Genomic DNA, 264 nt, shown 5'->3' with positions numbered 1-264 from the left:
AATAACATTTTATTTTTATTTTTGATTTGCTATCACTGCTTCACTGAATTGAACCTTACTGATTTATTTTTTCAAGCTGATTTGACTGAAACATCTGAATTCTTGCCATTAAACTTGTGGTGTTCCTGTTTAACAAAGGGTCTCGACACTAAACGTGAACGCAGTGACTTGTCAGGACAGGGGTTTTCTGCGGTGCACGCCAGCAAACAGGGGCCCTGGGGTGGGTGGTCCGGGTCGTGCAGGCATCAGAAGAAGCGCCCTTAT

The sequence above is a fragment of the Morone saxatilis genome, unplaced genomic scaffold (genome assembly GCF_004916995.1).
Source record: "Morone saxatilis isolate NCDOM2014 unplaced genomic scaffold, NCSU_SB_2.0 Contig3, whole genome shotgun sequence".
NCBI lineage: Eukaryota > Metazoa > Chordata > Actinopteri > Moronidae > Morone > Morone saxatilis.
Note: the sequence above shows the minus strand (reverse complement) of the source record.